Source organism: Pseudopipra pipra, chromosome 10 (genome assembly GCF_036250125.1).
Source record: "Pseudopipra pipra isolate bDixPip1 chromosome 10, bDixPip1.hap1, whole genome shotgun sequence".
NCBI classification, from domain to species: Eukaryota; Metazoa; Chordata; class Aves; order Passeriformes; family Pipridae; genus Pseudopipra; species Pseudopipra pipra.
This window is the reverse complement of record NC_087558.1, coordinates 16,966,508-16,976,664: the sequence shown is the minus strand read 5'-3', so window position 1 is coordinate 16,976,664 and position 10,157 is coordinate 16,966,508.

Genomic DNA, 10,157 nt, shown 5'->3' with positions numbered 1-10,157 from the left:
CTGAGGTTCCAGCTGGGCTTTGGGAAGGGATGTGCTGTGTGAGAACAAAGCCTTCGGTTGGGCACATGGAGATTAAAGGATCAATTTGGCAAGATGGAGCAAGAATACAGAGTTATTAAAGTTAAAAGGACCTTGAACATGATTCACCATGTGATGTAGAGGGGGCACAAGGGGTTTGTGTGGTTATGCTGCTCACTGTACTGTGTTAATCTCTGAAGAGGGGAGATCCCATCTAATCTCTAGTTACTTCGTCCTTCCCAGTTCTTGTGTCATGCTTGAGATGTGAGATTTTACTGACTCTGTATTCTCAGTAATTGAACCTCCCAGCTGATCATTTGAACCTTTCCCAGGAATCACAAGGGACAGTCTAGGCATCTCTGCATTTTAAGACACTGAGAACATTTCACCATATGAGTTTGAGGACTTCTTGAATATCCCAATGACTCCTGATGAGCAACTGGAGTACTGGGGTATTGCAAGAAGAAACAGAGGTGAGAAAGAACAGTAACTCCAACATAAAAAAGAAAACTTATTTCTGAGAATTATTCCTTTGGAAGAAGTTAATTTTTATTAAAAATATAAAGTATGAAGATCTAAATAGAAAGGCAGTGGAGTGATTTCTCAAGAGCTGATAATCTGTTCCTATCAAATATTTTACAAAAATTTACTGTGAAATCAATTTTATCGGATGATAAAATCATATGGATCTCTTCCATCATGCAGAAATGAAATGCCTTTTTTGGTGAAATAACCTATTTTTCCATGAGAAAATTAGGATTTTGCAGGAAAGAAAATATTTTCCCCTCAGGAAAACTTTGTCTGAAGAGAGAAAATGAAACTGAGAAGCTTTTTTTTCTCTGAATATCTTACTGGGAGATGAAGATGTTGAGTACCCTGCAGCCTCACTGCCTCTCCAAGCAGCCAGTCAAGGGATGCCATATATATCTGGGAGCTTGGCTTCTCTCTCAAACTGTGTTCAGGTTAAGTTTAGTCCTATGAAATTACTAAGATCCTTTTCAGCAGACAGCAGGAAGAGAAAATTCATTACAGTTCTTCCAAAACATTCCTTTTTTTCCAAGAATTCTCTTTCTATAAAGAAAAAACCCCACATTTCTAAGGTTTTGCCCCCTCCCAGAAGGGAAGAAATCTTTCAAAACTCTATCCCTTTTGAAGGAATAGATATAATTTTCCAAACTTGAGACATTCACTGGATTTTGTCCAACATCCAGTGGGGATATTGGAGCAGCATGTAGGGAGTGCTTTGTGGTGGAAAGGAGCATTGTGACTGTGACATTTCCGTGGTCCTGGCCACAGGATTGATGATGTTTCAGGATAAAGGAGGCTGCTTGCGAGGGCTGTAATATCTAGTGGAGCTTCACAGTCAGTATTGTTTTAAATTCTGAGAGCTATCTAGTGAAACTACTTTTGTTAGTCAATCCCTGGGGTTTTTTTCCATGTGTTCTCCCCCACTTATCTTTCCTCTGGTTTATCTTTCCATGCTTTCTGTCACCTTTCTCATTATGTAGCACCTCCCTACTTTTCTTTGCATAGAAATTTCCTTCTTGGGAGTGGGAGGACAAGGGATTTGTTGTATTCAATGCCATTTTCTCCTGATAACAATACTTTTAGTGTTCACGATATCTAACGATACTTTCAAGATATGAGAGAAGTAAAGAGCTAGACAATGACACCAGCATTTCATCTGGTATAATAAAAAAAATAAGATTAAATTGCACAGCCTGAGTGTTTTTGCCAATGATAATTATAACAACAACATGCATGATCTTAATGATAATGTCAAGGTAGTAATATGAATGTAATTCTTTGAAATGTGTACTTTTCTTTTTATCTAAAATATTGTGCTTTTTTGTCTTGTTGACTTGCTCCTTATTCTGGAATTAATGATAATGGGTCCTTTGAATTGATACTTACCCAATACTTTCCAAATTACTAACAAGTCCTTGGACTTCAAATAAGAATAGATCACACTTTGCTTGAGAAATTCAGAAAGAATTATGGCACGTATACATTTGTCTAAGTCTGTCTGCTCCCCTGTTCAGCAGCTGTTTGCTTATGTCTGCCTGCAATTTTAAATGAAAATTTTTGGTGATTGACTGTAAAATAATAATTTCCTGAGCAGTATGTCTCTTTCAGCACGGTTTTTGTTATTTTGTAGTAATAACTTCTTCCATCAGAAAAAAAGTAAACAAATCTATTTCCAACCAGGCCGTGTGAGAGGCAAAAAATAATTGTGTAGTTGGAAATCCTTTATTCTGCCTTTAGACACTTTTAGAGAAAGCATTGTAGTTTTCTGTAGCCTATGATGCACTAAAATGACTTCAAGAGCTTGAAAGAAATATTAATTCTCATTTCAACCTTTATGTTTAACTCTAGATCATGGCTCTGAAAGAACTTTTGCCTCTTGCCCCTCAGTTACAGTATTTGACACTTCAGGTACCACATAGAACTCAGATATTCTATTACAGGAGGAAGTAGTTGTTTATCTTTTCTAACTAGTCTCCTTTAAGCAAAATTGCTTCTTTAAAAGACTGTGTTGCTCCCAGATGTTGTTTAACATTCATCTTCCCTCTTTTGGCTTGAACCATATTGCAGTGTTCTCATTTGTTTTGAGATTAGCTATGGTTACAATATTTGACTCCAGCATTTTGAACACTTTGGAGTTAAATAACATTTAAATCCTAGATTAATCACGTTGGGTTTTGCCATTAAAGAAAGAGTTCCATCTGCTAAATTCAAACTTATATTGGGCTGAGTAATTTCAAATATTAACAGCAAGGCATTTCATCTTGAGCTTGCTTAAATTCTCTTAAATTCTCTTGCTTGAATTGTTTGAAATCAAAACTCTTCCTTTATACTTGATGTCAAATCACAACACAATATTTAGAAGAATGTTTTGTGCAATTTCCTTAGTCACAGATATAACAAGATGACATTCTACTTTTTCATTCAGCACCTGAAAAACCTTCATTTAAATCTGCCAAAATATATAATTTTTCATTCTTCCTAAAATTTTTCAAATGCAGAAAAAGATGCAAGAACAACACAGTTCTGCCATCCTGTTGGTTACCACTTTGTCCATGCCCTGTTACTGTGCTTGAGTAGAGGGAATTATGTGCTCATAAAACACTTCTACACCTCTCTCACTGGCAACACTTGGGCTGATGCTGCAAAACAGAAACAGTAGGAACACAGGCTTCCCTGATTGCATGGAGGCTGGAGATGTGACTAGATATTGTTCTTGTCTCTAGGTTGTAGACAAAACTACTGAGCTCTACACCCTGGGGAGCACTGCAACCACAGAAGAAACTATCCTGGAGCTGATGAGCATCTTTGTGGAGGCAAGGATTAGCTGTCATGATTAATGATCTCAAAAACTAGGTCTTACTTATTTACTTTATAGGAGCTTATGAGAAAATAACCCTTCTTGGGTTTGTTTTGATTTTTGTTTTTGTTTGTTTGTTGTTGGGGTTTTTTGTTGTTGTTGAGTGGAAGTCAGATTGGAGGTTCATGTCAAGAAGTTATTTTTCAGTGCATTTCGTATGAATTTTCTCTGAAAACAGTAAAATCTGCCTGAAGCAAATTTCTATAAATCATGGCTATGCATTTATTGAGAAGTATTTCCCAGTGTTCCTGCAGAAACTGGAAAACTTCACCTTGATTTAATGGCTTCTCTGAAAACATCTGTTGAAGGCAATGTTTCAGGAAGGAGAAAATACATGGTACAGTGCCACTACCTTTTCCTCATCAACATCAACCTTCCTTCATGTTCTGTCTTTCAATTAGGGGTTTTTATGTCCCTGCAGTGAAAAATATCTATGACTAGTAACGTTTACCTTTTTTTTTTTTCTATCCTTCTCTCATCATAGGGGTATTTTTTTCCTTTATATCCTATTTTCAGACTTGTTATTTCACCTACCCTCTCTCTTTGTTTCCAACATGGCAAGGGATTAAGAAAGGAAGGGTAGTAGATGAATTCCTGAGAGCAGAGATTTCAGGAGTGTATTTGATTCCTATAATGCAGACAACTTTCATCTCCAATTAAAAGGAATAATGAATGAATCTGTTTTAAACACAAGTTCAGTCACCAAATGATTTCATTTTGCCTATGCTGCTATGGTTTAAAATTTTCATACAGCCCTGTATCTAATGGAAATTCCTCTCTGAATGATTAGGAACACAGTCTTAAGATATTGAAGTCTAAAATAGTAAAAAATATAATTAAAAACATTAATGTACTCAAAAACTCTTTTTGAAAGCATCTAACTGTTGCTTCTTCACAAGACCATGTTTTGTCAAAGCAATTTCTAGTAGTTAACTTCATGCCAGCCCCAGTTTCTGGAGTGGAAACACAGGAGAATATTAATAAATAAATTACCCTTAGCCTCCATTAAGCACTTGATAAATTAAGTCCTAGGTTCACAAGGGTGTTTAAAGACAGGACTCATACTTGCCTAGTTCTCTGAGGGAAATTGAAACAAATGGGATTTAAGTGCCTGTGGAGAAATTCTGGATCTGGGCCTAAGTGAAAAAGGCTTAGCTCAGTTTGACTTAGAGCTTGGCTTTTCTCTATCACATACCAATACCAAGATTCTATTTTTAGTGTTCATATGTGGAAGTTTGGCACGATGCCATTGTTTACTACTGAAGTTTAGTACTGACCTCTGAAGGGAAATGTAAGTCATGTTGCCAGTGGCACTATGTTTACAGAGTATAAAATTAAATTTCAGATTCTGCTTTGTTTTCATAGAATCATAGAATCAGCTGGGTTGGAAGGGACCTCTGAGATCATCAAGTCCAACCCTTGATCCACTACCACCACAGTTGCTAGACCATGGCACTAAGTGCCACATCCAGCCTCATCCTAAAAACCTCCAGGGACGGAGAATCCACCACTTTCCTGGGCAGCCCGTTCCAAAGGCTGATCACCATCTCTGTAAAGAATTTCTTCCTATAGGAAGGAATCTGCCCAGTCCTGACCATTCAAGGTGGGTCACAGAAGAAATTTCTTCCACAAAGTCTTCCAGACTACCACAAGTATAACGCCCATTAAAACACTCAGGAATATTAGAAATACAAATGGAAGTGATGAAACTGAGATATGTGCCCAGTTAATTTATTTTTGGTTACTATGTTAACGAAATTTTGTGGTGGTTAACAAAAACTAAGATACATTTTCTTATTAACCTTGCAGTCTTTAGCCTGACCAGCAGAATTTAAGTTGGTGAAACAGAAGCAGTGCCTTGACCCCAGCAATCCAAGAACGACGAAAAAAGTGACTTATAATGGTAGGAAAAGGTTCCCTGATCCAGAAGCTTTTCCAGGCTGGCTCGTGTGGTTATTTCCATGCTAAACTTTGCATTGCTCTTTATGCATGGCTGAGTACTGACTTACCTCAGAAACCGAAGTGCTCTTAACTGATCTGAGACTCAGACATGAAGCTGTGTGTGTGTATAAATGTATGATTGTGATAGGTACGTGTTTGTGTAAAGAGGGTGAAGAGCTGCATTGATTTACCCTTCCTCTTAGCAGTTTTGCTAAGCATGCTCTACAAAAGTGGAGCTACAAAGCCAGTCTCAATTTCTGAGAAATGGTGGCATTGTACCTGTTTGCTTCAGCTTTTGGATGCACTTATTTCACATAGATTAAATATTAGGATGGATTTGATATCACAGTCAAATTTTCATAGAATCTGGGTAAGGACAGTGGATACAGTGATGAAATCTAGTCAAAGCAAACTCTGTAGCAACTGAGGCCTGCCTTGGATGCCTTCCACAGTTTGCTCTGTACTAGAGCTGATTGATTCCAGAGTACAGATGGATTCCTGAGCTCTAGAGGTTAGTTGCATACCAATATTACCCTGGCATCATATCACAAAAATAATCAGCAGTTTAGTTCTTTATCTTTTTTTTCTTAGTAGTCTTTTTCCTGGGTTTGTGATAATCCCTCTGCCATAGTCCTAATTTTTATTGCTTTGCTGCTTGTCTGAAAAATCTGATTTTTGCATCTTTATGTACCACCTGGCTCACCAGAATGAAACTCAATATGAACCACAACAAAGAAAATATAGTTAGGTTTTTCCCTGACAAATCTTTATTGTAGAGAAAACTATTCAATCCCTTAGGGACTAAGTGAATGTTTCTTCTTGTGCTGCACTTATCTTTTATCAATTTGGGGTTTTTTCTCTATTATAAATACCTATTCTTACATGTGCTGTTAATAAATTGTTTTGAGGAGTGCTGGAAAGAAGATAAAAAGTGGGGACTAGTATTTTTTTCCCTATTGAATATTTCTAAATTCATAGAATCTAAAATACTGTCAATTTTAGATTTGAATGACTTTACATTCACAGAATACTCGGGATTAAAAAGATGCTAACTACAAATGCTGCATTAAGAGAAATTCAATGCATTGTTATGCACTCAAAAATCAGGAAATGATAACATTAAGATTCTCTGTCTAACCAAATGTGCTGCCTTCATATTGTCATGACAATACAATACTTAGGTTGTAATAACAGACTGCATGTAGTACTGCTATTATATTTTATGGGCTCATATCTGACAGCATAAAACACACATCTGAACTAGAAAACAACACTTGTACTTTGTTGTTTTTTTGGTTTTGTTTTTTTTTAAATAATATGGTATTTTCATGTTCCATCTTGCCTAATCTGAGAATTTTCAAAATCCTGGGGAAAAATCTGATCGTGACAGAGGAGCCCCTTCCCTTGCAAGGCTGGTTCACCTGGCAGTGAGGGCACCCCTGGCACCTTATCTCTCAGCCCTTGACCAATACTTATATCATGGAGTAAAAAGCAAAGTATTTTTGCAATCACCTGTGCACTACAGGTAAAAAAAAGTGTTGTCAGAAATATATTTGAGAACAATCTTTCAGAATTGTCAGTATTGCATACCTGCAGTATTATAATTGCAGCATTTACCAGGGTTAGCCACAAAATGTCCAATATAACCATGGTTTCTGCCTGCACTTGGAAACGAAGATACTGGTGAAAAATGGTTGGTAAAAGTTTCCACAGGATAAATTTTACTTCATTTTCTGTTTCTCATGCTATCAACGGATCCACAGTTATGTTGTAATAAAGCTTGGGCTTCGTGTTCGGAGATGAGAGATGTTTAAGGCATTATCAGTATTCTGGCCCAGATCTTTGTGGTTATATATTCTGTCTCTTGTATTGTTCAAGGGTCATTCATGAAGTAAAAAAATTCTCAAAGTCACTTCTGCACCATTTTGGCCCAGGAAAAGATGGTGTGTTTAAATTGCATTTAAACCCTGGCCATTAATGCTGCTACATTGCTGCTCCAGCACAGGGTCATGGGCTTCTTTCCTTTCCTGTGCTACGTGAATGTTGGCTGCCAGGAGTCCCCTGGAAAGCAGCTACATCCACCTGCTTAGAGCAGCTTTACCCAACACAAAATGTCTACCCAAATGCACTGTAGGATCCCACTGTGCAGGGAGAACATGTTACTAAATAAACAAACCTGGATTGTTCTTTTGCACAGGCTGTATCTAACTCCCTGTTTCACTGAGCACAGATAAAAAGGAAGTAACTTAAAACCAGTGAAAACAGACTCCCAGGTGAAATGAAATAGACTTGGGATAGGTCTTGCACAGTACAAAATATATCCTTTTCCCATGCACCCTCGAGGGCTGCAGTAAATATGTTTCATTTAATGTAGTGGTTTTATGAGCTGAGAACACAGTCTGCTGAATTTTTTGTCTCTGATAATTTAAGATTGTATCATATCTGAATTTCTACTTTCAATGAGATCTGCTGTGATTACTCTGGGGATGTGAAAACCAAAGAACAGCCTTTATCATAGAGTCTATTTAAATAAATATTTGGTTTGATTTGGTTGTTTTCTTTTGCCTGACTACTCGCACCAACTGTTTAGCATCTTCTCTCATGATAAACGAATTGGTGCCAAATAGTTAATGAGGAAGATGTTGAGTTTTGGGACAGTCTGGTAAAGGGTGCTGGGGGAGGGAGAAATTGCTACTCACAGGAGAAAATCAGAATCTTAGTTTATGGGTGGCACATGCAATGAAAACCTGGCAAGTCTGTCAGGGCATATTTGCCATATTACTGTTGTTTGGATCTGGCATATTTATACCATTAGTTGACAGAAGTAAGGGAAGTAACAGAGGCTACTGGATTTGCAAACCAGCATGGGATGTCCATGCAGTATTGCTGAGCAGAAGTGGAAGAAAATGAAAAGTGATCTTGTTACAGTGGGTTAATTTGGCAGACTTTCTCCCTCTCCACCTTTCCTCAACCCATTTCCTACTCTCCCTCGACCTTGTCTTAATCCCTCATTTCTCAAAGTCTTGAGTCTCTTGTCTCTGTTCTTCCTTCCCATATGAATAATCAGTCAGTCAAATGGATAATCTGCTGTAGGCAGATCATAATCTTTCAGTGAGAACCTGGAGCTGGGAAGCTGAGATGTGCAGGAAGCAACCTGTTGTTGCTTCACTCTCTGGTCAAGATGTGAAAGAGACTAACAACTGCTGAAATACACTTTGCTGAATTTGTTGTTACTGTGTTTAGACATTCCTTCTTGCGTGCATTTTCTAGTTCTTTCTAGTCTCTAGCTTTCTAAAGAACTTCCTGTATGATTTCAAGCCGTGGGGATATACATGGTCTCCTTCCACAGGCTGGTTCTGCAGAGGCCAAACATGCCCAATCACTCTCCAGACAGTGTGGTGGGAGCAAGCTTTCTGAAGGATAAGTCAGCTGTGGCAAAGTAGAATGACTCAGCCATAGTTTTAACCGCAAAGGATTGTATAGCTACATTTTTTCAGACAAGAAAAGTACTAGAGAGTAAATCAGATGCGTTTTTAAACCACAGAGCAAAATGAAAGTGGTGGTTATGATACAAGCTGTTTTATCACCCTAGCAATTTTCCAGTGGTCTCAACTATAATTTTAGTAAATCCAGCTGTGGTGTTTAGTCAAAAAAGAGGTTTAGGGTTGGTCTGAGGTTTTTGGTTTGGCTTTTTTAGTTTTTGTTTTCTTTAATTGACTGAGTTTTCACATACTGTAAAGGGTCAGGGATGAATGGGAAAGGTTGATTCATTTCTCTCAGAGCTCTACCTGCCTCTTTAAAAACTATGTTTTGTTGCTACTTTGGCCTGAAGTTGGCAATTTGTCTGTAACAGTCTGTATCTTGTGGTCTAAATCAGTTATTCCAGTATATAGAGACAGGATTGGCATCTTTGAACTAGAGACATAAAAGTAGCAAGATTGTTCTTTTATAATCCCCAAGCATACTTTTTACAAGCCTGCTCTTTAATTGTGGTGAACATGATGGCCACTCTCCCTTCAGAGTACTCTTATAGAGAGCACATCTTTTTATTTCTGGCTGGGAAATGAGAGGGATGGCCTGGCAGGGAGCAGCATTGCTGTCCCCGCCAGCAGTGGATCTTACAAATGTTTGTAAGATCATTTCTGAAGCCATGATAATCTAAGCATAAGGCAGGCAAGATCTGCAGGCAGAATTAATAGTTTTTATTAGATTGATATTCTTGGGAAAAGACGTGCTTCAGGCACTCAGCCTGTCTTCATGTCTGAAATTGTGTTCTACATGGCAGACCATGGCTTGACAGGCTGAATGCCTGTGAGCTACTCCGCTCTTTTCCATCTTTTTTTCCCCTGCTCCTCTAATGAAGGCTATTACCTCTTCCTACAAATGCTGACTCTATAATGTTGAGTCTTCAGCAGGTGGCAGAAACTAAACTAATCTGGATTTCTTCATCACAGACTTGAGCTGGAACAAGTCAGAGGTGGCCCATACTGAAATGGGTGTGTGTGTTTCTGTCTACCTGAGTAAGCCTAAGATTTATTTCTCACTATATGCTCTGCCTATGACAATGACCCTGCAGGGTGACAGAAACTGTAATTGAAAGAACAAGGTTATTGGGCAATATGAACCAAGAGAGGTTGCTAGAAGAGTCCTTAGCTTCCACACTTTTTACACAGATTTGGGGGTTTTTTTGCCCTTTCCTTAATGCTGGACATCCTTTTACAGCAGGTCCCTTAGTCAATCCTAGAACAATCATACTGTAGCTGAACAATGTTGAAGAGTTATAGCAGTATCCTTCTCTTAAAAGTCCTAATAG